Source organism: Zootoca vivipara, chromosome 1 (assembly GCF_965207765.1).
Source record: "Zootoca vivipara chromosome 1, rZooViv2.hap1.1, whole genome shotgun sequence".
Classification (NCBI taxonomy): Eukaryota; Metazoa; Chordata; class Lepidosauria; order Squamata; family Lacertidae; genus Zootoca; species Zootoca vivipara.
The window spans coordinates 53,462,554-53,486,355 of record NC_142582.1 but is presented as its reverse complement, the minus strand read 5'-3'; the positions used below and the strand labels follow the sequence as shown (position 1 = coordinate 53,486,355).

Genomic DNA, 23,802 nt, shown 5'->3' with positions numbered 1-23,802 from the left:
GAAATCCCACTATACTTCTTTTCCTTTTAAAATAACCAAACATCAGCACCATCGGGATGAGCATCTGGAAACCCACATATACAATAAAATACAAGCCACAAAGTTTCTCCCCATTCAAAAACTTAACAGGACTGTATGTGCAGGAAGTCGCTACCCATGTCTTCCTTTCCACATCTAGAATAAGTCAGAGCTTTCTTTCCCACAAATTTTTAACATTTACCAGCAATTCAGCAACTTTGAGAACACAGGAGACACCCAGTTAAAGAAGCGGCAACATTTATTAGGCAATAGGCTGCTGTAACACCTCAGAAAGAGAACAGTCAAAGGCGATTTGCAAGAAAGCAACAACCCTTCAGCTTCCACTCAGATGCCAAACCATGTTGGCCTGTGAACCGTCCTAACCCAGCAGTTGATGCTGAACAGCCCCACTATCCGTTTTCTCAGTTACACCTTCCTTTTGCCTCACATAGCAAGGCTCCGTGTCTATCCCCTGAATATTGCCAATAAGGGACGTCTAGAGGCTTCATGCTGCTGTGGCCACCCACCCAATGCCCTTTTTACATTGCACTGCTTGCGTTGGGCTCAGACAGTAGCACAATGTGAAAAGAGCCTTGGACAGGGGCCATGCCCAGTGCCTCAGGAGGCTCTTCGCGCACTCTTTCCCTCTCTCCGAATTCCTATGCGGAAACAAGAGAACTGCCTTCTCACCTCGCCCAAGACAACGGGGATTCATTTTAACTCTTTTATCAGTTTGCTTTCTTTGGGATCTCCTCTTGGCTGCCGTAGTGCCCAAATAATTTCAGCCGTCCTCTCTGGTCTTCATTCAGCAGGAACATCCAGCTTGGTGTTTCTAGAAGGTGTTTCAGAAGGTCCACCTAGAGAGGGAGGGGAATAAAAGTAGATGGAATAACTTCTTTTTACCGCTAAACTGCTCTCTGTCACTGCACCCACCAGCTCCACTTCTGCAGTGAGGAGGCTATTCGCAGATTAAGGAAATGTCTGTTCTTGTTAGAAGACGGCTAAAAAAACTCCTTACTTGCCAGATCAGAAAAGTCTTTATTCTAGTGCAAGTATGGTGTCTTCATTTGCTTAGCCACTGAACAAACAGCTAGATCCAGAATGTTGGATTCAACTCTTGTCTCTCTCCAAAAATGCCTCTGTCTTGGTATTCTTTTAATTCCAACCTGAGATTTGTGGGTTGTTGTTTTAATTCTACAGAGGGATAATACTTTGCATCAAGATGGGAGTAAAAGAAATAAGACAACTTAAAAATAATAATCATTAGATACTAGGAGAGTAGGATTCTTAGGGATGCAGGTGGCGCTGTGGTATAAACCACTGAGCCTCTTGGGCCTGCCAACTGGAAGGTTGGCTGTTTGAATTCGCTTGACGGTGGTGAGCTCCCATTGCTCTGTCCCAGCTTCTGCCAACCTAGCAGTTCAAAAGCACACCAGTGCAAGTAGATAAATAGGTATCACTGCAATGGGAAGGTAAACAGCTTTTCCATGCACTCTGACACTCGTCACAGTGTCCCGTTGCGGCAGAACTGGTTTAGTCATGCTGGCCACATGACCCGGAAAGCTGTCTGTGGACAAACGCCTGCTCCCTCTGCCTGAAAGCGAGACGAGTGCCACACCCCATAGTCGCCTTTGACTGGATTTAGCCGTCCAGGGGTTCCTTTACCTTTTTAAATCTTTTAATAGGATTCACGTGTTCATATTTCTGGGTATGGATTAGAACCTGTACCATTCGTCTCTTACTTTTGGCCCTACATACAATCTCCTATACAAATACTGAAGATCTGGGATTCTCCATTTCCACTATGCCCTTGAAAGATTGAGACAAATGGAGAAAAAGTAGCTTTACACTCCAAATCATCTAGTAGGCAGCAGAGTCGGGGATAAGCAACGTTAGGTTTCCATGTCTATTACTGTAGCTATCAACTAATCCTTACTACTATTCAATACACAGAAGCTATTTTTCCATTAGCAACCATTATGTGTCTCCACGCCAACCAAATGTACATATTCCAATCTAATGGAGTCTGGTGTATATGAGAAGAGTGTGATTTACATGTGAACTACTATATGGACCACAATATATGCTGAATGGTTGATATAGGTTATCACCATGCACAATTTTGTGTGCGTATGTCCAACGAGTAGCATATACTGTACAGGCCTTACCATAGCTCTGCAAATATATGCAACAAAGTCCTCTGACGGTCTGTCCTGCAACTGTTGCCAGATGCAGACAACTGCTGCATTACTGGTTTGGCTGTGGTCTGTAAGCCTTGAGGGCTGAAGCATTCACTTGACCCGATCTCTTGATCCTATGGAATTCACTATGGATGCTATAAATATCACCATGGGCCTCCAGCAGGAAATTGGGGTGGAATTGTTTTCAAGTAACAACCAGAAGCTCTGTTGCGACAAGCAGGGTTGAAAGTACGGGGTAAAATACATACTCTACCCAGAGGAACTCAAAGCAAATAGATAATAAGGGGCAGAATGGCAAACAGAGGTGCAGGCGTGGGAGGTTTATTTTCCAAAGCTATGAGTGCTGTCAGTCAAGGTTGGGAGTCTCACCCCACTGCCTTAACCACATCCCACGCTAATCATAATCACATCACAAGACCTTGGAATTTGATTCATGTGAACTCTAGGTTAAAAAAAGTTGCAACACAGGGCAGAACTCCCTTCCCCAGAACCAAAATCTTGCTATGCAATATGGCTATGCCTATGGAGACCTCTGAAAGAGAACCAGCAAACAGCTCCCCAGTAAAAAATGGATGCAGATGTATTTATAACAAAGTGCCTAAGTGGTTTGGCTGGGAATTGTGCCATAAATGAAATGGAGAGGCCGGCTGATTGTTTTGTGACGTGGGCTGGTGGGAAAGGGTGCCCTCATCTTTCACCAACAGGTCACTCACCTACCAGTAGTGCTGAACCTTGCAACTAGATATGAAGCAATTGGACTTTTTGGGAAATGACAACATGCTTCTGGAGCAAAGGGAGCGGCTTTCAAGTGAAAGAACTAGACAAGTGAGCTGCACCACAGATATAATCTCTCCTCTCACATAAGTCTCCCACTCCCTACCTATATAGGCTTTTATATTCTGCACCGGGGGGTGGGGGAGTTATGCCCTCCGGACGTTGCTTGACTACAACTTCCATCAGCGCCAGCCATTATGGCCAATGGTCAGGGACGATGGGAGTTGTAGTCCAGCAGCTCCGGAGGGCATTGCGTTGGCTACACCTCCTCTTCTACACACAGAGATCTTTGCTGGATCCCGACATTTTGTTGCAGTTATTCTGCATGGCTTTCTTGGCTGCACAAATTCAGTGGTAGATAGCTGCAATGATCTAACAAAGATAGTGTAGGCAAACCTCTCCTGCATTGTGGTTCAGTTCAGACTGTTATATTGGTTGAGGCCATTAAATAGCTAATCACTGCACCTCATTAAGAGGGGAACTGTATGTTCTATGTTTAATCATTGCTAACTTCTGAAAAGAAGAATCGGAGACAAGGGCAACCCAAGGCATTAACAATCCGCAAAACCTTGGAAGACAAAAATACTGAACTTGGCTTCATATAAAAGTTTAAAAAAAGGTGTAAAAGCAACCATAAATGTAATTAACAAAATCAAGATGATCCAGAAAAATGAAATGGAAGTATGCATGACTTTGACAGAGACAATTTCTCAACTGAACTCAAGCATGTTTTCTAATAAATTAAGGTAAGTAGTTTACTGGGTGGAAGGATTCACAAGCATGCAAGTTTTGTTGGAACTGCAAGAAAATATTGCTGCAATGGGACCGAGCTCAGGAGCAAGGAAGCTGCTTGTGAACGCAATACTACGTAAGACAAGGATGAAAGCATTTGAAACTTTGTCCATTTAGCCAAGAACTTTTCCCCTTTTCACAAAGAAACAAAACCAGCCTCTAGTATACAATATAGAGGACAAATAGTTAAAGACCACTGAAACACGTCCCCTGAACACTGATCAGCTTTCTCCCCAAGTTATATTGATCTAAACAGAAAAGGTAACACAGGGACCTTCTAGACTTGTTCCCTGAGATTACATATATCGGTTGTACCATAAAGACATCACACCACTTTTGAATAAGACAGTTTAAATTGTAGTTACTCCATGTGACTCCGGAAGAAATATTTTGTCACTCACCGTTTTTGTTTGTTTGTTTTAAAAAAACAAGACCGGTTCAAGTTGATTAACAGAACGGATTGAGTGACACATGTAACTAGAATATATTTTTAAATGTTTTTAGAAGAGCACTGGAATCTAAAATTCTGACTAGGTGTAAAGGCACAAAATCCAATGATGCTCACATGTCCAAACTTGAGTGTTAGGAGCCAGTATACAGAGTGGAGGCAGTTTGTCAATTCACACTGAGGCTTGAAAGCAGGTAAAAGTGCACGTCTGAGAAAGGAAGTTGGTGGGCTGTATCAATTTATGCACATTTATGCTGGCCACATGACCCGGAAGCTGTCTGCGGACAAACGCCAGCTCCCTTGGCCTATAGAGCGAGATGAGCACGCAACCCCAGAGTTGTCCGCGACTGGACCTAATGGTCAGGGGTACCTTTACCGTTACTTTTTAAGGCCTTAGTATTTGGTGGCAGAGCAATCTATCCTCTCTTCCAGTCTGTGCAGGATGCTCTGTTTTTTCTCACACACTCAGGTGGCCCAATCTGAGTTTATGGAACGGTCACTCCAATACAACTGCCCAACAGCAGGAAGCAAGGCTGTAATGCCAACCCTTGTTACCTGGGAGTAAGCCCCATTGGATTCAATAGGACATGCATCTGAATAGACATGGTTAGGCTTGCACTGGAAGAGATCACCAGATCAGGGAGAAGTGTCCTTGATTAATAATGTTTTGGTTTCATGCTACTATAGCTCTTTTGTCAGGTTTCAGGTTAAAGATGGTTATAGTGGTTATATTTCCACCTGATTAAGCATGGTTGAACTGAATTGATGGCAATTAGTTGTAAAGCACTATGAGGAACCCGAGGGCACAATCCTGTTCTTGAGTTAACATTGGCTGAAGGGCTTTACAGCTTTGCAGAAATCCCATTATACAGACAGAATGCTGCCGCCACGGCAGATCCTTGGGTGGGGACTCCCCCAGTACAACGGCAGAGCCACATTAGCAAAGCCATTCTACTGGAGAAGATATGCCAGTGGAACAGCCAAAATACAACTTTGTATCCATAAGGTCCTAGATTCAATCCCCAGCATCTCCAAGTAGGACTAGGAGAGACCCTGCCTGAAGCCCTGGAGAGCTGCTGCCAGTCAGTGTAGGCAATACTGAGCCAGATGAACCGATGGTCTGACTCAGCATACGGCAGCTTCCTCTGTTCCTATGAGCCATGGGTGAGACATCAACAGCACAGAGGAGGTGCAAGCATGCTGGATTCTATACCCCTTCACTCCACAGCTATGCCCCTGTTGACAGCGAAATTTTGCACCAGCCCTGCGGCAGGGCACATGAGATTTCCTTCCTACTGTCTTCAAGGGAGTGGGACATATTAAAAGATAGCTGGCTCTGGATGGACAGGTGGCCCACCTTCATGTCCACGAGAGAGTACAGGATACCGTGTAACTCGGCACCCAGTCACACCACACTCCAACCAGTAAAGCCTTAACAGATGGCAGAATAGCACACACAAAAAGACTCCTTAGTGAGAGGAAATTACGGAGAAAGAGAACTTTGAACAAAGAAGTTCACTTTCACAACATACATGGGAATGTGAGCACATCGCTAGAGCTTCTCTGCCTTGAACCCTAACAGGCGGTGTTAGAAACCGAGATGTGAAAGCTAGGAGCTAAATGGCACCGTAATCTTAGGTTATGGGTGCAACAATGGAATGTCTAGGCATTAGGCACTTTTTAATAAGAATACAAAGCTGAAAATGAACGAACTGCAGCTAAAATCTTACGTTCATTTTTCACATGGTCTAGTCCTTCCCCTGCCCACCCCCATAATATTCTTAAGAGGGTCTCTTCTCCAATCTTCAGAGAGTAGCTGGAAATGGGGAGGCAGAAAAAGGTCCTCCTTTCCTTCCTCTCTGCAGTTTTAATCTGAAATCTTAGGTGCCATACTGCACCCAGAGCTGAGAAACTGCTCATACAAATGAAATCCCCTGTCACATAATGCACCTGGAACAATGGGAGTTTCTAACACTGCTAACAGGTACCTCGCCTTGAAGCTCCCACCCTACTCCACTCCAACTATTTAGAAATGCAGTATCTTAGTACTCTATATATGCTATCAGAACATGAAATCTAATGGAGAACAAAGATTTCCAAACAAGCTATGTAAAAAAAATTGCTGCCTTCACCCCTGAAAAAAAATCCAGATTGTGGGCATAAAGATGCTTACAGTATTATATTATTGTTTCTAGATAGGGCTACCACCTACTGAAATAAAAATTCTAGTCCCTGGGCAGCCCCAGAGTTTTCCAGGACTCAGCCGTTACCAGGGGGTATCTATTCACCCAAGATGCACAGCTCCAGAAACAAGCAAACTGAGGAGGGAAACACCCCCTGACTTTTTTCCTGGTTTTCCCGACAATTACTTGCAGCAAAATAAAAATCAGCCAAGTCAGTTCTTCTTCTCTCCCATACCCTATTGGGCTGGCAACCAAATTTGTATACTGTCTAATCTTGCTAGCAATACTTATTTAGCAAATTGCTTCCTCTCAACTTTAATTCTCACTTCATGCAAATACATGATCCTCAGGGTCCCTTCCAACTCTGATTCTATCCCTCCCTGTTTAATTTGCAAACCCCTTTGGGAAGCTGCTGCTTTATTATGTGTGAACTGACTCTGCATTAATGATGGCTGTGTACCACCTAGTTTAAAGGAACTGTAATGATGGGAACTGCAGGTCTGACTTAATACGGTTTAACATTGGCAGCATACCATAAACATATACCTTGGTCTAACTGCACCCAAAGCAAGGATAATTGCTTAGGTCAGGGATAACTCACACAAATACTTCTTAGGTCTTTTTCTCAATCTGTACAACATCCAGCGGGTCACGATGTATGTTAGAATCATAGAACCATAGAATCATAGAGTTGGAAGAGACCACAAGGGCCATCCAGTCCAACCCCCTGCCAAGCAGGAAACACCATCAAAGCATTCCTGACAGGTGGCTGTCAAGCCTCCGCTTAAAGACCTCCTAAGAAGGAGACTCCACCACAATCCTTGGCAGCAAATTCCACTGTCGAACAGCTCTTACTGTCAGGAAGTTCTTCCTAATGTTTAGGTGGAATCTTCTTTCTTGTAGCTTGAATCCATTGCTCCGTGTCCGCTTCTCTGGAGCAGCAGAAAACAACCTTTCACCCTCTTCTATATGACATCCTTTTATATATTTGAACATGGCTATCATATCACCCCTTAACCTTCTCTTCTCCAGGCTAAACATACCCAGCTCCCTAAGCCGTTCCTCATAAGGCACTGTTCCCAGGCCTTTGACCATTTTAGTTGCCCTCCTCTGGACACGTTCCAGCATGTCAGTATCCTTCTTGAACTGTGGTGCTCAGAACTGGACACAGTATTCCAGGTGAGGTCTGACCAGAGTGGAATACAATGGTACTATTACTTCCCTTGATCTAGATGCTACAGAGCCTAGGGCTTGCCGATCAAAAGGTCGGAGGTTCGAATCCCCGCAACGGGGTGAGCTTCCATTGCTCGGTCCCAGCTCCTGCCAACCTAGCAGTTTGAAAGCACATCAAAGTGCAAGTAGATAAATAGGTACTGCTCCAGCGGGAAGGTAAACACGTTTCCATGCACTGCTCTGGTTCGCCAGAAGCAGCTTAGTCATGCTGGCCACATGACCTGGAAGCTGTATGCCGGCTCCCTCGGCCAATAGAGCGAGATGAGTGCCGCAACCCCAGAGTCGGTCACGACTGGACCTAATGGTCAGGGGTCCCTTTACCTTATATATGTATTGTCTGCGCTGATTGAGCTCATCCATTGTCAACATACCAACCATTTGAAATTGCCTTTAGCCACGCTGTGAGTAGATGCTTCTGCCACAGATGTGCATAAAACCCAGCAGCCTCTGCTAAAGCTGAAAAATAAACCCCAACAAGTAACCTTGCATGTTTCCCCTTAAACGGGAAACTTTATTCCCCAAGGGGCAACAGTGCTGTCCTAATGAACATCACTCCCCCCCCCCCGGTCAATGCAAACAGGAACATAGGGAGCTGATTTATATTGGATCAGTCTATGGGTCCATCTAGCTCAATATTGTCTACCCTGACTGGCAGTGGCTTTCTAGGGTTGCAGACAGGGATATTCCCAGCCATGCCTGGAAATGGTGGGGGCCGAATCTGAGACCTTCTGCACGCAAAGCAGATCCTCTACTACAGAGCTACGCCCATTACACGTGCTTGGTTTTTGCATAGGCTTGGGTCTCCAATGGGCAAAAATGTAAACAACGCAGACTAAAGAGTCACCAGGCTCTAGATATTGGGAACTTGAGGTCTTTAGAATGCCTCTTTTACAGACATCCTAGGCAGCCTTCCTCCTCAGACTTGCTGGTTGTTGAGCTACAAAAGTGTGGCCAAGGAGGACATGCAAGATCTTCCCAACTCAAACCCCAATGTGCATATGTCCTAGTTTGGGGGGATCCAAATATGAACTGAGAAGAACGCAGAACTTTTTGTACACGTGATACAGGGTCCCCCCCCCCAAGAGTACAATCAAAGCACCTTTTGAGTTTCCTGTAATGCAAACACAACCATAACCATGGTGGCTGGAAATGTGGTGTCTTCATAAAACCCTTCCAGCTTTTTCTACCCTGCATTCACATTCACAAAGGAGCGCAAGCCCTGAGAGGAAAAAAGGGGATCCGAGGTACCTTCGTGTCACATTGGGGGTGGGGCAGGGAGAAGGGGTGCCTGCAATCCGGGACTACTCTTGGAGACCTCAAAAGGCTGGAGGGGGGCTCGCTCTTCCGGACTCTCTGATTCCCATGGGACCCCTCTTTCCTGGGCCCAGGACAGGAGAGAGTAGCCCCCCGAGGGCTCTTGGGGGACTCTCGCCTCCTGCTTTTTTCACCAGCCAAGGGTTGGCCGGAGGAAGCCTTTCCCCCGCCCTGCCCTCCTTCACGCCACTCCCGGAGAAGCCTCGCCAAAGGGCGCTTGAGTGGAACTGGTGGGGGGCTGGAAGGACGGGGGCGGGGAAGGCAGGTTAAAGACTCGGAAGGTCGCCGCCCTCCATTCCCCGGAGGTCTCTAGCAGTGCTTCGGGCGGCGGGGCCCCGTCCAGCCTTCGCCCCTCTCCACAGAGCCGCCGCACAAAAAACACCCCCGAACCCCCGCGCTTCAGACACGGAGCTTGTGCGAAGGACGCCGGAGGAGGGGAGGGGGCCCCCCTCGCGAGCCATTGGACGCCTTTACCCTTTCAGCAGCTCTCGGGCTTCTCCTCGTCTCTCGCCTCCCCCAGTGGCAGAGGTGGAAACTTGCGGGGAGTTTCCTCCCCCTTTCCCCCGGCCCGGGCATGGAAGTGGAAGACGCTCAAAGCTGCAGCTCCCGCTTCTCCTCTCCGCATTCCCTTCCGTCCATCTTGAATACTTGAGATTCTTGAATGGAGCGTGTGGGGGATCCGCGCCGTGCTGCTCCCATTGGCTGCCCGTTAACCCTTTGGAGAGGGGCTTCGCCTTCTCATTGGACGCGGTCCCGTCCCCCGCCCACGCGCCGCCGCCCACCCCTAGCGCCCCCCACGGCAAACAGGGATTCTGCTACAACCTTTCGATCTGTTGTTGCAGCTGTTTGTTTCGGTGGTCGGTGGGGAAAGTTCGTTCAGAAGCAGAGGCGCGCGAGGGGATCGTTGTTAGAACAGCAATAACAACAACAACTACTACAACTACAACTGCAACAAAGATAACAACAACTGCAACAAAGATAACAACAACAACAACAGTACCCTGCCCTTTTGACTGGCTTGCCCATTTGACTATACTGTATAACTAATTGTATCTGAAGAAGTGTGCATGCACACGAAAGCTCATACCAAAATAAAAACTTAGTTGGTCTTTAAGGTGCTGCTGGAAGGAATTTTTAAAAGTTGTATAGTTATTTATCTCCACTTCAGAGAAGGCCCTCTGCATGGTTCCCTGTAACTTCTACTCGCAGTGAGGGAACTGCCAAAAAGCCATCAAAGCTAGATCTCAGTGTCTGGGCTGAGCGATGGGGGTCAGGGGTGCCAACTTGAATGAAATGGGGGGGCAGGTAAACCCCTCCCCTAATAATCGATTACAAGAAGCAGTGCACACACACCATTTGAATGGCAATGCCCATCAACTTGGGGGCAGCCCCCACAAATATTTTATGGGGGGGCAAAGGGGCTTTGGTTCCTAGGAGTTGGATCCTATGACGGGCGTGGAGACACACAGAAGCAGTGCAATGGGGCGTCTTGCCTAGTTTACATGAGATGGGCGGGGATGAGGAAGCAGGCACCCACTCTTCCCTTGGCTCCTGGTACCAAGAAGGTGGGTGGGTGGGGTGCGGTGAAAGCAGGAGGCACTGTCTGAAAAGGGTCACGAAAATGTTGGCCCTTGCATGCTTCATTTTGGCTCTGCATCTGCAGCAAAATGCCCTGGGCTGGGCTGCAACTGCTCTCAGCACTGGCATGCAGCTTATGTGCACTTTGGGGGGGCGGGCGCGTTTTTTTGCTGTTGTTCTGCCTTCCCTGGATGGTGCCAACCCAGCAGATGGTGCTAGTGCCAATAGACATGTCAGTTTTGTTCTGACAATGGCCCTGTTTCAAAGCTGTATTTACACTTGTGGAGGAAAAATTGCCCCCACATCCTTTCCTCAGAAGCTTTGAGATCACATGGGTGGAAGCAACTTTCAGCAAGGTAGCTGGGATGGTGAGTCCTGTCCTCCAGCAACAACTGGAAGGCTACAGGTGAGTCACCCCTGGTATCAAAGAACACATATTGTCTCTTAAGAGAACCAAGGAACTCCCCACAATGCATAGTTTTGCCCTTAGGCACTCTTATCAAATCCTTCACCCCAAGTGACCACAAATTAAAGGAATGCAGAGGAGACAAGTTGCAGACAGAACACGGGCGAGAAAGTCCTCACAGCCTGTGTTGACATCTTGTATATCTCAATTAGTAGGGCATTTCCTAAGAAAGGCAATACTCTTGACATAACAATTGGGACATTTTGTATTCACTTACACCCTGCGTGCTCATTAGGCACACCTGTGAGACAAAGACTGTTCAGGTTTTCTGAATAAGTACCTATTTTCTACATTTATTTGCATATATTCCTAAAGCACCTTCATTTTTCCCCCATTGAAGTATGTCGGATTATACATCCATTGTTTTTATTTATGGATATGGTAAAGGTAAAGGACCCCTGGATGGTTAAGTCCAGTCAAAGGCGACTATGGGGTTGCGGCCACCTGTGTCTTTTATAACAGGAAGTTGCGCCAGCCAGTCATGGGCACTGTTAAAGAATGGTTTGGGTGGCAAATCTAAAAAAAAATGTAGTATGAACACTGACAACTGGGAAACATTGGCCTGCGAGCGCTCCAATTGGAGAACAGCCTTTACCAAAGATGTCATGGGTTTTGAAGACGCTCAAACTCAGGACGAAAGGGAGAAACACGCTAGGAGGAAGGCACACTTGGCAAATCCTCACCATGATCAACTCCCTCCCGGAAACCAATGTCCCCACTGTGGAAGGACATGTGGATCCAGAATTGCCCTCCACAGTCACTTACAGACTCACCTTTAAAACTGTGTTTATGGAAGACAATCTTACTCGGCTTCCCAAAGCCCCAGGACTTTTGTGCTGACTCCCAATAACTCCTGTCAAGATGATCTAGGGTCTGGAAACCAAGCCTTATGAGGTACAGTTGAGGGAATTTGGTATGTGTAGCCTGGAAAAGAGGACACCGAGAGGAGATATGATAGCCATCTTCAAATATCTAAAGGGCAGTTACATAAGTGATGGAGCAAGCTTGTTTTCTCCTGCTCAGGAGTGTAGGACCTGAAGCAACGGCTTCAAGTTACAAGCAAGGAGATTGCAACTCAATATCAGGAAGAACTTTCTGGTGGTAAGAGCTGTTCGACAGTGGAATTATCCTTCTGGACACCCTCAGAATATCACTATAGTGCTTTGAGGGAAAATACCATAATTCCCTGCTTGCAGATGCTGGGAAAACCTAACATTAGATTTCCCACAATCACCTCCCACAGGCAAATACGTACAAGCAGAATTTCTCACGCACAATCCTGTTTGATTACAGTAAGAGCAGCCCCAAGCAATGCTTTTTACATCATTTCCCATTAGAGAAGGAAACACAGGAAAGCTTCCACTGGGATTCAGAGATTCAGGGAAGGCTCCTCACACAACCATGAAATAGCTAGAGATTATGGGACTTTTAACACAGTTATTTGTACTAGAGGCTATCATTGCACACGGCTTGCGTAGGAAAGGTCCGCAGGTAGAAATTAAGAAAAGTGAGCAGGGTGTGTTGCATAAAGAACAGCAATCAAAACTGAATTTGAAAAAGTTAGGAACTTTTCAAGACAGGTTGAGATACTCGAAATCAGCATCAAGATTGGAGAAGACATTCAATACTTTAAAAGCTTCAGATAATAATAATAATAATAATAATAATAATAATAATAATAATAATAATAATTTATATACCACCCTATACCCAGAGGTCTCAGGGGGGTTCACAGAAAAGATCACAATACTGTATATAAAATCAAAATCAAAATAACACAATAAATGGCAGGCAAATGCATTTTTGGCATGTTGTTAAGGTTAACTAAATTGAAAATTCCTCAGATTTGTCTCAGACATTGGGGGAGGGGGGAGTTTAGACAATGTTGCCAAACATTTTGTGCTTACCAATATTGGCTGTTCACAGTTAACTGACACAGAAGTCTGAAGATGGCCATTGACCAGCTCCTCCTGCCCCTTCATGATCTCCCAGTGATAGGCAAGGATTGTGAGATTGTGAAGTCCATCCTTTGTAGGTTACCAGTATAGGAACAATCCTACCCCACTGTTGTACAAATACAAACATACAACAAAGTAGAAGGTAATTGATGGAAGGAGAGATGGGAAACTGTGAGACTTACCTGTAAGAATTCACTTTCTTTGTTTGGATAAGGGGTTAGATAAAGGGTTGAGTGTTCCAACATTAGGGGTGTTTCCAGACAGGAGCTTTATTTGAGATATTGAGATACTGAGATATTGCAAATGGATAATTGACAACAGTTTTTGTTTTGCTTTAACTTGCTGGAATTCCCCTAGAAATAGTAAATCTTTATTAAATGGGTTGTGGGGATATGGAATACAAGCTGGCAGTTTGATACCGAAAACATTGTATGGATGCTGCATGGAGGAAGAGCATTGGCCCTACAATAAACACCTGCTAGAAGCATCCAATGTGTTTTGCGTGGAATGGCCACCACTTCATTCACTCGTTTTTTATGGGGCATCCACACAGATGAAGCTATCATCAAATCGTCATGCTGTATTTTCCCCTGTGATTTTTCTGTCTTTCTCCTATTTTGAGGGAAGTATTTAAGCATTTACCTGGAAATTTAGATTTGCGTAATTAAATTGGATTAAACTCAAGTGCAACAAATTCAGTTTTCATAAGAAACAGACTTTTGTGGTTTGGAAAGGGGCAAATACGCTGGAAAATGTCAAATGAATGATTAACAAGGAATACATATATATGTCCCACAAGCAAATCGGGATGAATATTTGTGGTTGTATAATTTCTCTGCAAAGAAAACAAATGCCAGATCTATACCAGCCAAGATCCAAGCCCACTTCAGAAAATGACAAAGCCGCAAGGGTAATCAAAATTCACTTGTGTGCCCAGCCTTTGCATGTTCACTCAGAAGTAAATATTTGCAACTTGCAACTGCAATTGTTGAAGCTGAGGACCTCCAAGACAAGGGAGGCTACAGTTCACACTGTGCCTGAACCTGGTGCCTGAGAGGCAGTTTCTACAGTTTGCAAATGTACCCACAGGCCCCCAAAGTTTGATGATGCATGTTCTAGTCCTCTTCAGCAGACCTTTGCAAGAGCTTCAGAATGTTGCAATTGTGCACAGGAGACTTTAGCTGTTCACACAAATGTGAACATTTTGAAATAACTCGGAGACTTTGGAAGAAATGCCCAAAGGATGTTTTATCCTGGAAGAAATGTGGTGCCATCAATTAGTCTCAGTAATTGGATGCTAGTCAGTCACACCCTTTCTTTAAGAACTTCCTCCAGGAATTCGGTGCTTCTTTTGCATTTCCCAGTATTGCTCCATCCCATAAAGTGATAAGGTAAGTTATTTTGGGGCACCAGTCACTTACAGCCGTCATTTCATGTTTCCACATCCGTAACTTCTTCTTTTTTTTATGATTTATGACTCCACCATTTCCTCTTCCTCCTGGGGGCATCTCTCAGATTTTTTAGCTTATTCACCTTGCCCGTCATCTCTTATACAACATCTCTCTTGTACAACATCTCCACAGACGTCTGGCTAGCTGTTGCATATCTTAGAAAGAGATCTAATTTGCATTTCGAAATTTTAAGAAATCTCTTCCTCTTAAGAGAGTCCTTCCTCTATACTGGTGTGTCCGTCCCCCCCCCCCCCAGTGCCTAGACCTTTCCACAAGTAACCTTGTCACTTGTGCTTTAGTGCTACTGTTTATTTACCTTTGGCCAGCAGTTAAGTTTTCACAATTGTCCGAAAAGTGAAAGCTTTTGTGTGCATGGTTACTACGTGCTAAGTTTTTATAATAAACTAACTAGACTAGCTTACTTACAACTTTCATATCCCTGGTCCTACCAACCTAGCAATTCGAAAGCACGTCAATAAATAGGCACCGCTCTGGCGGGAAGGTAAACGGCATTTCCGTGCACTGCTCTGGTTCACCAGAAGCGGCTTAGTCATGCTGGCCACATGACCCGGAAGCTGTATGCCTGCTCCCTCAGCCAGATGAGCGCCACAACCCCAGAGTCATCTGCAACTGAACCTAATAGTTAGGGGTCCCTTTACCTTTACTAGATTTGACCCGAGGCCCATCTAGTTCAGCATCCTCTTCTTAGAGTGCCCATCCAGGTGCTAGTGGGAAGCCCAAAAGCAGAATATCAACAGCATCCTGCTCACCTGTGTGCCCTGTTTTCGGAAAGGCGGCATACAAATAAGATGATCGACTGATTTATTAAAATAAAGTTGTTGTTTTCTTTTTAAAGAAAATGCACAGGAACCCCTTGAAGTTGTTTCAGATGTGGTGGGGTGTGTTCCATATAGCCTCTGTCAGTCTGTAGTCTAGTCGCTGAATTATGAGTTAGCTGAGGTTTCTGATAGGTCTTTTCAGGGGCGTTGGAAGATAGAGGCGGTGCCCCGAGCGGCGGGCTCCAAGGGGCGCCATCGCAGGCCCCCACCCCACCCCCAAAACGTGCACCCCGTCCCCGGAATGTGTGCCACGCCCCTCCGGGAGGCGTGCCCCACCCCCAGAGTAGGCGCCAGGCCCCCCCGCCCCCCCCCCGGTGCTGGAGCATGAAGCTCTGCCACTGGGTCTTTTACATATTGATTGATTGTATTTTTTACACAACCCTTCATCCAACAGGATCCTATGATCAGTTTATAGCTGGGGACCCTCCAGATGTCTCTTTTTATTGTGCATTCATGCTTATGCATGCTCATGATGTTATTGGGCTGGTTATACACAAGCCACTTCCAAGACTGTTTGCACCTCCAAACACTTTGGGGCATACATACTGCTTCCTTTCCAACTGGTATAAGTCCAGTAGCTTCCTGTGATAATCCTGTAATTTTTCATGCCGCAGATGTTTCCAGCAGATGCATGTGTCTGTCCCACTTTTGTATATGTTCTCATATGTAGTGCAAAAGTGCCCCTCTGGGTGACAATGAGGGTAACGTTGGGGAAGTATTGCAGAGCAGCTAACAAAGTAGAATGGCATGTGAACAGTCCAGTGAAATCCACCACTAAGGCACTATATAAGACACCTTGGGGTATAGGGCAGTCTAGTCCTTTTTTCCTGGGGGGGATGCATCCAGGGGGACGCATACCCCTAAATATTTTATGAATGTAAGTTTGGCCTCATTGAGGGGCAGTATTTCAATATGAGTAGGAAAATGAGAGTACCTCTAAATGTTGTTTTTTAAAGGAAAAAGAAAAAGCATTGGGGCAGTCTATAAATTCAAATAATAATAATAATAATAATAATAATAATAATAATAATAATAACAACAACAATGCAAAAAAGCCTCCACCAGTCTGCAGGGGCCCCGTCACATTAAAAACAGCAAGAAAAGCAGTGCTAAAACAAGACTTCAAACAAGAAATACAACTATACAGTACAAAAAATCCTACAGTAATAGTTGTATTTGTCCTGTCATGTGCCTGTACCCCCTAGTCCTTTGGCTCTTGAAGAGAAGCCTCACATGCAGCATATTTCCATAGATGAGTTCAAGATAGGTTATTGGGACATTTCTCTGTCCACTTCCTTCATGCCATGCATAATTTTATAAAACTCTTGTCATGTCTCTGCTTAGTCATTTTCCTTCAAAAGCGCCCCAGATGCTCACGTTCCCTCAGAGGGAATGTCCTTTAACCCCTTGGTCATTTTTCTTGTCTTTTTATACATGTTCCCCAGATCTATGATACCCCATCTTTAAATGTACACAACATTCCAAATGTGGCCACACCATGGATTTATAGAGAGGCATTACAAGACTGGCCAATTTGTATCGAAATCTCTTTCTTAATACCCACTAGCATGGACTTTGCCCTCCCCTCTCACTAACTACTACATACTGCCTACAGAGTTGACATTTTTGTTGAGTTGTCTATCACAATCATTACAACTTCCCCCCCTTAAACTAGCCTGTCTTGTTCCCCTTAAACTAGCCTGCTACTTATGGGTACAGTGCAGCTCTGCCAACAGTTGTTGCTATTGTTTTTAAATGCTCTTTTATTAATTATTTTGAACAATACACTGTAATAGACATGTATTGCTGTTGTTGTTGTTTAGTCGTTTAGTCGTGTCCGACTCTTCGTGACTCCATGGACCATAGCACGCCAGGCACTACTGTCTTGCACTGCCTCCCGCAGTTTGGTCAAACTCATGTTCGTAGCTTCGAGAACACTGTCCAACCATCTCGTCCTCTGCCGTCCCCTTCTCCTAGTGCCCCCAATCTTTCCCAACATCAGGGTCTTTTCCAAGGATTCTTCTCTTCTCTTCTCATGAGGTGGCCAAAGTATTGGAGCCTCAGCTTCACGACCTGTCCTTCCAGTGAGCATTCAGGGCTGATTAGACATGTATTACCATGTGCAAATCAAAGGCGAGCAAGAATAAACTTTTGATATAATTTGTTTCTGCTGCTTACACATGTGTATAAAGAAGAAACTAGGACGGGGTATCAGGAGCAATGGACAACATCAAGGTGGGTTGGCGATCATGTCGAGTCTCTCCTAAGGCTAAACAAGCAAGGCCAGCAGCCTCACCTCCTTCCACCAATTCAACAATACTTGCAACGTGCAGAAACTGGACTTCCTCAAAATGCAATGGCCTTGGATTGGCCCTTACTCAATCTGGTGTTGTAAGTCAGTTTCTCAGACAAGACTACGTACTAAATTTGCCTGTACCAACCAGTAAAAGTGATGTGCAAGAATGTTTTCCACCCACCCCCCAACCCGCCACTATCATGCAAGTAGTGAGATGACGAGTTCCTTGCAGAATAGCTCAGGAGCAGTGAATAAGAATACGAGAACTGGAGGAGGAGATCTTGATACGCTTCATTTTGTTACCAGGGGCAAGTGGTCAAAAAGCTGGTCCAAGAAGCATACTACGCAGAGGCAGTGCCACCACATATGCATGTAGGTGCTGTGCTGCACACACTTTCTCCGGCACTTAGCAGACATGGTAGGGCTCAAATAGCTTAACTTAAGTGGCGTAAGTTACCAGCAGTGGGTTACTTTGAGAACATCCTCCCTGACTACAGGTACATAATGTTCCAACTTTTAAACACCTGCTGAAAACTTTATGTTCCACCCGGCCTATGCAGGCAATTAAGAATACATCTTTCCACAAGGCTCTGTTTCTAGCTTTTTAATATGGTTCTTAACTATTTAATATGTTTTTCACTGTATGGTTTTATGTTGTAAACCACTTTGAAATATATATTATATAATTTATATATATATATATAAAGAAAGAAAGAAGCATGGTTTGGAATGGGGCCTATATCCACATTGCCTTCAAGATCATTTCAGCTATTGGTTTTCCAAACCAGATGCCGTCCTCAGTGCGGAAGTAAGATTCATCGGGCAATCTGGCTCACATTTGTTCCTGGCTTGAGGTGGGAGTGTGCCACTTTGCCCTTTGTTTCAGGCAGCAAGTTGTCCTGGACCACTTCTTCTGGGGAAACTGCAAAGTGCAGTGATGATGAGGCCCTAGTCACTTACCTTCTCCATTTCACCCTGAGGCATTCTATTATTATTATTATTATTATTATTATTATTATTATTATTTATTAAAATTCTATACCGCCCTTCGTCCGAGGATCACAGAACAGTTTACATTCTGTACACTGATGCTAGCTTTTCCCAACCTGGTGCTCTCCAGATATGATGGGCTGCATCAGAGGCATACCTGGGCTCCCTTGTGCCCTTGGCAAGGAGCTCTATCAGTGCCCACTGTCCCTGTGTCTGGCCTCCCAGAGCAGGGGAGAAGTGGCCCCGGGGGTACGTGGATGGACGGGCAAACGGGCTTCTAGCCACCCTGAGCCAGAGTGGAGAGGCATTGTTTTTTCACCCCTCTGGGCCTGCCAACCTGGTCAACACCTGGATCAGCCCCAGCCAGAATGGCCCAAGGTCAAGAAGGATGGAAGTTGCACTCTGAAACATCTTGGGGAAAGCTGATTTATGCAAATTTCTGTTTTGTATGTGCCTGTTTCCTTAAAAGTACCCAGCAACATCCCATATATATTAGCATATGAACATGTGTTTGTACAGTATTAACTTTTTTGGCTTTATGTTTTCCAGACAATATCTGCCGCACTTTCATGCAGTTTCTCAACATCCTTTTCAGGATGGAAACGTCAGAACTGGATACAGGATCTCAGCAGCTCATTCCGCAAATTTCCCAGCCTGATGTGAGCAACTTCCTTGGCTTGGAAAACCCCTTTTTGTTGTGAAGATTGACACTTGCATTCCTATCCTTCATCTCTAAAAGAGAAGGGAGGCATTCAAGACTAGGCATATTCCACAATTACAAAATCAATGGCTTGTCTCCAATTTACCTCTACTAAGAGTAGACTCATCAAAGTTAATGAACCTAAATCAGCCATGTCTATTAATTGAAATGGGTCTTCTCTGAGTATGACTAGCACTAGATATAACTCAGTATGGTTTTTTATCAGTATTTCTTACTTTTTTCTTTTAAAAAACAGCAGGTTTCTAGTCCTTCAGGTTGCGTGATCTAAACAACAGCAGGTTGCGAATTTCAGCTTTTGCAGGGAATTTCAGGTTGCCCCAGTGCAAAATGTTGCGGTCACCTTACATGTGGGTCACACACAGCCTCTTCTGGCTTATTTTTTTGAGCTACAAGCCCTTGCAATCAGCCCTTGTCCCAAAATTCTTAGCAGTGCAGGAGGACAAATGTGTGGAAGGGCGTGTGAGTGTGTGTAAAAGATCAATCGCACGAGCAGACCTTACACACTTAGTAATGCTGTTTGAACTTTTCTCTTTGGCCAACCATGAGAGGAGAGGAGAAAGAAAAGCAGGCGCAGCCCTATTAGCTTTCCACCCACACCCCATATCAAGTTTGGCTTTTTGCTCCAGTCGAAAAAATGTCAATAACAGTCCAGGGCAAGGGGATGCGGGTTGCAACTAGAGCAGAGTTGGGCAAGTCTAAGATCAATAAAGGCAATGATCGTACTAGAGGGTTGATAGGTGGTTTCAAATGGATCAGGGTGTCCCTAACAGTTATGTCTCACTTGCTCCTTTTCCTTCGCTCTTCTCAACCTGGGAGGGAAGCTGCAACTGTCTAGATCAGGGTTTCCCACCCCTTTTCCGACTGTGGCCCCCTTCCGACCTTGCTTCCTTCCTGTTCCCCCCTCCGTACTACCAGGCAGCTTGCGGACAGCTTGGTGTGCACAGTGGTGGAGTGCAGAAGTGGGAGGGAGAAGGAAGCAGAAGCAATGTTGTTGCAGAGTGCGCATGGCGATCCATCCATTGGGAATCATGGTCACTTCTCTGTTCGCTCCACTTCTCTGTTTTCCATTTTCTGCACTTATCTTTTTCTTTTCTGTTTTCTTTTCTCTGTTTTCTTCTCACTTCCCTCTGTGTCCCCCTAGTCTTGTGCCATGCCTCCCCCCATTTATGCAATTTCCACCTGTGGCCCCCTTGGAATATCCTGGGCCACCTGGCCCCTGGCTGAGAAACACTAGTCTAGATCAGCGCCATGGAATTTGTGCCCCTCTTACGACTTCCATCATCCTTGACCATTGTCCAGGGGTTGATAGAATAGGCTCAGGCAGAGAAAAATGGCTATTTAATTTACACCATCCGTTCACCCAGGCTGTATATGCACTATGCCTTTAAAGCACACTCCCCCCCCTCAAAGAATTCTGGGGAACGTAGTTTGTTATAGGCTGCTGGAAATTGTAACTCCTCGAGGGCTAAACTGCAATGCTTTGAGGGAAAGCATGCCTTTTCAGATGTGCTTTAAAGGCATGGTTTGTACACAGCCACAGTACTTGATTGCAAAAATAAACCTATGTCCCCTACGGTAGCTAGACATTGTGTATTTTTCCAGAAGGATATCTGAGGCTGTAATCCTAACTACTTTACTGTTGTTGTTGTTTAGTCATTTAGTCGTGTCCGACTCTTCGTGACCCCATGGACCATAGCACGCCAGACACTCCTGTCCTGCACTGCCTCCCGCAGTTTGGTCAAACTCATGTCCGTAGCTTCGAGAACACTGTCCAACCATCTCATCCTCTGTCGTCCCCTTCTCCTTGTGCCCTCAATCTTTCCCAACATCAGGGTCTTTTCCAGGGAGTCTTTACTAAGTAAAGGTAAAGGGACCCCTGACTGTTAGGTCCAGTCGCGGATGACTCTGGGGTTGCGACGCTCATCTCGCTTTATTGGCCGAGGCAGCCAGCGTACAGCTTCCAGGTCATGTGGCCAACATGACTAAACCGCTTCTGGTGAAACCAGAGCAGTGCATGGAAACGCCGTTCACCTTCCCACCAGAGCAGTACCTATTTATCTACTTGCACTTTGACATGTTTTCGAACTGCTAGGTTGGCAGGAGCTAGGACTGAGCAACGGGAGCTCACCCCATTGCGGGGATTCGAACCGATTCCTTAGGGCATGAGTATTCTGTTATATAGTTCTAATATCATACATTGTTTCCTGACAGTGTGAGTTTATTATACCTCCACTTGAAATTATGGCTGCTACCTATTATAGGGGGTCATCTGAAGATGCTGGCAGATTATTATTCAAGATCACTGACAAAAAAAGACTTCTAGGATCAATGTGATCATGACATTGATCTTTTTAGAAGCATTGGCAGAAGAGAAAGAAACATATCCAGAAAGAAGAGAAAAGGGGGATTGGATGATTCGATTCAGCAGATGTAGAATTGAGCACCTCTGCATAAAAAGCTGTTGAGAGATTAAAACCAAATCAAACTGCCCGACGACAGCAACAAACCAAAGTAGGATTCAGTTGCAGCAAGGAGTTCTCCCCTATTTTTTTGAAACTTGACAATTGAGGTCCCCCCCCCTTTCTCACTGAACAGAAACAGATCTAGGCTAGGGGCTCTCACACTTTCTCCTTTGGGGAAATATAGTGTTCTGATCAAGGGAAGTAATAGTACCACTCTATTCTGCCTTTGTTAGACCACACCTGCAATACTGTGTCCATTTCTGGGCACCAAAATTTAAGAAGGATGTTGACAAGCTGGAAGATGAGGGCAGAGGAGGGTGACCAAGATGACTCCCAATAACTCCTGTCAAGCTGATCTAGGGTCTGGAAACCAAGCCTTCTGAAGAATGGTTGAGGGAGTTGGGTATGTTTAGCCTGGATAAGAGGAGACTGAGGGGAGATGTGATAGCCATCTTCAAATATCTAAAGGGCTATTGCATGGAAGATAGAGCAAGTGTATTTTCTCCTGCTCCAGAGGCTAGGACCTGAACCAATTCAAGCTACAAGAAAGGAGATTCCAACTAAACACCAGGAAGAACTTTATGACAGTAAGTGCTGTTTGACAGTGGAACAGACTCCCATCAGAGGTGGTGGATTCTCCTTCCTTGGAGGTTTTAAAGCAGAAGTTTGCTGGCCACCTGTCATGGATGCTTTTGTTGGGATTCCTGCATTGCAGGGGGTTGCACTAGGTGACCCACAGGGTCCCTTCCAACCCTACAATTCTATGATTCCAGATTCTATTATCCTTGCCACCAGACCCAGCTTCTCATGCAGGACACCTCCATAGATTGCCCTGCCCTGCCCTGCTCAGAAGTGTCCAATGAGTTCATTCTACACAGCTGAATTACATTACCCACATCCTGTTCATTCACAGAATTTCACAGCCTGCTTTTCTCTAGAAGTGATGTCAGACTAGGGGTGTGATCAGCAGTGAACAGGTGAGATATAAGGACCTGGGGAAAGCAGTAGGTAGAGGGACAATTAAGGTGTGGAAAGGCATCTAACTTGAAGCAGGATGAGGCACCGTAAGTAGTAGAGGCTGCCGGAGGGCACTCTGTTGCATGCATGTCTCCTTGGAAGACAGTGTGGAGAGATGGGCTGAGAAGTTTATCTGGGCTGAGGTAGTGGAGGGAAAGTCTTCTTCAATAAGCTGGTCTGTGGTGTGTGTGTGTGTGTGTTATGAGTGGGACAAAATGTTGAGGCAAGTGTTTGGGGAGATGGGAGGTAGGGCAGGTTCTGAATGTTTCCTAGAGAAAAGCCAGCAAGGGAAAGTTGTACAGTGGCTTGTGACTCTTTCAGTGCTGAGTTCTCTCAGTGGTGGGAGCAGAGTTGCCAACACATCTGTGATTTGTCATACTGAGCAGCACTGGCGCTATGGATTCTTGTTTGGGTGCTTGAGTAGAAGCAGAGATGTTTTTATTTTTTTAAAAAAATCTACCCAAGGTGAGATGTCATTGCTGGATTCCTGGATTCTTCTGTTGCTATGCAAGATTTTTCTTTGAACCTTTGGGGCATAGTCGACCTGTGGGCAAGGGTGTTTATCATGCTTTGCCCACTGTGATGAGTTAAACAAAAGAAAAGTTTGAGAATGCCTGAGGGCCTGCTAGGATGTCAACAAGGCTGTGTGCATGCTTATACAGTAGCAGGGGAGCCCTGGATTCCAGCAACAGAAGGCTGAGCATTTAAAGCACATTCCTCTCACAACCCCCCCAAGGAGTCCTGGGAACTGTAGCTTGTTAAATGTGCTGGGAATTGTAGCTTGGTAGCCATGTGCTTTAAATGTGTGTTAAATGTGCATGGTTGCAGGGCTTGTGTGACTGTCTGTCGAGCAGCAATTAAACAGGTGGTGCTCTCTTGGTGTGGAAATGTAAAAGCAGGGTAACTCTGCCATGGGGGTGGGGGTGGGGAATGGAAGTGAGGATTTTGTTTTCCTCCTGGCAAGACTCCCATGCTTCTACGTTTTTTTTTGCCAGCAGGAGCTCTGGACTTGGGACAGGGCTGAGCAGCTCTAGGGAATTTTGGTGTTGGAATTTGGTTTG

General features: G+C 45.4%; 1 long non-coding RNA gene across 1 annotated transcript; it reads right to left on the bottom strand.

Annotated features, from left to right (window-relative positions):
* Nucleotides 1-259: 259 nt before the first annotated feature.
* Nucleotides 260-9,896, bottom strand: LOC132592464 (uncharacterized). The gene is made up of 2 exons (XR_009557962.2): nt 9,438-9,896; nt 260-875 (listed from the first exon to the last, which is right to left on the bottom strand). It is a non-coding gene; the product is annotated as an uncharacterized LOC132592464 (long non-coding RNA).
* Between the last annotated feature and the right edge of the window lie 13,906 nt (nt 9,897-23,802).